A 3229-nucleotide genomic window follows, 5' to 3' on the forward strand; every position below is an offset into this window, starting at 1 on the left:
CTGTACCTGTTGCAGCAGTACTTAAAAGCTGATGTACCTGTGTTTTGGTCTTCCTCTGTACTGTGATGCAAACAAAAAACTGTCAAATCACCTACTTGAAAAAAGAGCCCTGCAGCTGATGTTTTCTTTTGCCTGTTTTGTTCTTCTTTGACATGTCCAATGATCTAAATATAAGGTGATTACTTGTTTTTTGCTGGTATGTTAATGCACTGGGTTATTTGAGGGACATAAGTTACCTCTAGTTTTTGTTTGAGAAATAAGGCCCCTTACATGAAGTGGAAGGCAAAGCTGGGTTTAGCCATACATTATTAACAGCTGAAAGTGCCAGTCTATAAAGAACAGTGTAAAGATACAGCAGTATATTCCAGTAATATTGTTCTGGCCTCAAGCCCAGGTCCTGACATGGTCTGTGATAGTCAAAGCAGCATCTTGAGGGGTTGTGAGCTCCGAGAGACTTTGGCCATCAGCAAGTTTCCATCCTGGCCATACCCAAAGTCGGGAGCTGCAGGGGTTTTGCCCCGAGGCGCGGTAACGATGGTACCGGTTCGGCGCTGGTCAGTGGTTTACCAGGGCTGCACGGGGCGGTGGCTGATCCCGTGTTGGGTGGGAGCTGCTGTGTGTGGTTGTTCCCTGCGGGCGGACGGGCGGGCGCTGTTCCCTTGTCCTTCACACGCCGAGCGCCAGAGTTCGGCTCCGGCCGCTGCCGCCGCCCTGTGGCACCGCCCGGTGCCGCAGCCCCCGGGCGCACCCGGAGCCCCCTCCCGGGGTCCTGCTGCCGCCCCTCGGACCCGGCCCTGGCCGTCCTGCCGGGCGGCCCCCCCCGGGCCGCTCCCTCTGTCGCTGTCCCTGTGCCAGAGGCCGGGATGAGGACGCGGGCGGCCGCTCCTCCCGGGGGATGCTCCGCCTGCACCCGCCTCGGCTGCCGGCGGTGCTCAGTGCCCGGGCATGGAGCAGTAATTCCAAAGGGACCGTGCGCTGCTTTGCGCTGGAACGCTCGGTCACAAAGAGCTATAAAATTTGGGGAAATAAGGCTGGTTTGTTATGCTTTTGAAAGCATTTCTTTTGTAGCTCTCACTGATCTTTCCACCTCCACGGAGGTTCTCGTGGTTCACAGGAAAATGTGCGTTTTCCCTTAAAAAGTCCTGCGTCAGGTCGCAGCCCTGAGGGTGATCCCCATCCGATCCCACCCAACTGGGCAACCACTGCAGGTGTTCTACAAGATGGGGAAAACTGCCGGAGACCACCGGCAGCGACCTGGAGTCAGCAGAGGCACCGGGGCCAAGGGATCTCTGCCCACAGAACTTCCTCAGGTACCAGTACGGGGCTGGTGCTGGCTGTACCCTCTGGCTTGCTCAGGGAACTGTGGAAGGGGGAACTGAGGAATGAGTCCACGTGCTTTGAATACTGGGGTGGAATTTGAGTCCTCCTACTCCACCTTCTTGACACAGCAGGCACCAAAAGAGATGGCACCCTGTGCCCAGCAGTGCCCGTGTCCCAGGCTGTCCTGGTCTAATCCCAGTGGGCAGCTGAGTCCCTCGCAGCCACTCACACACTCTCCTCCACGCTGAGAGGGAGGACACGATCAGAAAGGTAAAAATGCAAAACATCATGGACTAAGACAGTTTAATATGGAAAACAAAGCAGAACCAAACAAATGATGCAAAAAGAGTGGCTCATGACAAGCCACACAGCGCCTTGCTGGTCTGGGAGCAGCAGTTGTGGGGCTGAGCAGACATCATGAGGTGTGGGATAATCCCTGGGGTTAAGGGAGTCTGCTGTCCCAGCTGTGTCCCCTCCCAGTGTCTGGTGCCCAGCCTGCTCACAGTTGCTGGGCTGAGGAGCAAAAAAGGCCTCAGCACTGTGCACTCCCTGCTCAGCGTGGCTCGGGCAGTGCTGTGTCACCCACACTGTTTTGGTCACAAATCCCAAAGCAGTGCACATTCTCAGCATTGTCACCAACTCCAGGCTCAGTGAGGTCCCCATCTCTGGGCTTGGTGCTGTCCCTGTCACACACTTGCACATCCCCAACCTAGAAACTTTTCAAGGTCCCCACCCCCTTGTTTGGTGCATCCTGGTCCCTGCTCTCGGTGCTCTCCACATCCCTACAGAGCTGGCCCCACTCCCCTTCCCATGCTTTCCATTACAGGCGTGCCTGCCATCAACAGGGACCCTGTCAACACACAGGAGGCCTCCCTCCCCAAATCAGGGGACAGGGGCGCACACAGATGGGTGGTGGTGATGTCATGGCAGCCACTGTGACATCATCACCAAGGCCAGCATCAAGGATACTGGGCATCAGTTTTATCTACAGAGGTTAGGAGAGGGGTGTGGAGAAGGAACTTGCCCTGGGCTGCTCAAGGGGGAGGGTAGTTGGAGGGGCTCTGGGCCCTCACACGCATCCCTCTGTTCCCTCTGGGTTGGTGGAGGAGCGTCAGGAAACCAAAGCCCAGCACTGCTGGGGCAGAGGCTCTCCCAGTGCTCACCATCAGCCTGTTCCATCTCACAATGGTGCAGCACAACCTCAGCTTGGGAGGCTCCCACGACACCGTGGCCATCAAGAGAGACAACTGCTCCCACTTTGGGCCCATACGGATCCGGCACCTCCTACAGCAGGAGCGGCGGGCGAAAAAGCCCTACAGCCGTCCGGGAACGCGGCGCAGGGCCAGCCGTGTGCCAGCCCCCCCTGCTGAACCCCCTCACCCGGCACATTAAAGTCTGCTGGTCTGCACTGGGAGATCCCACACTCATTTGTCACTCATCCTTCTCTGCCTTTCTCGAGGGAACTGTTAAGGGAGGGGTTGTCTTCACCCTCGGGGTTGGCAGCGCCTTCCATGCTTCGGCCTCCATTCGCTGTCCTGGCTGAGCTGGGGGGTCATGGCACAGCCTCAGCCCACCGGGGCTGGGTAGTGCTGCCAGCTTTTGGGGGGTGCTGCCAGTTTTGGGGGGGCTGCCTGGCCTGGGGGAAGATGCTTAGTTCAGGGGTATATCTGGAGGTTCTTTCTGGACTTGTGGGACTGTTGGCAGGTTTAAGATGTGTCCCTGGGTTTGGGAGAGTTTGTTGGGTTTGGAGGTTGCCAACAGGTTTTGAGGATGTGCCTGAGTGTGGTGTCTGCTGCCAGTCTGGGAGGAAACTCCAGGGTTTGGGAGGGTTACCATGTGTGTCAGGTGTGTGCTGCCAGATTTGGGGAGTGCTGCCAGGTGTGGAGTGCATCTGGATTTAGGGTTTGTT

Source organism: Chiroxiphia lanceolata, chromosome 13 (assembly GCF_009829145.1).
Source record: "Chiroxiphia lanceolata isolate bChiLan1 chromosome 13, bChiLan1.pri, whole genome shotgun sequence".
In the NCBI taxonomy this organism is placed as follows: domain Eukaryota; kingdom Metazoa; phylum Chordata; class Aves; order Passeriformes; family Pipridae; genus Chiroxiphia; species Chiroxiphia lanceolata.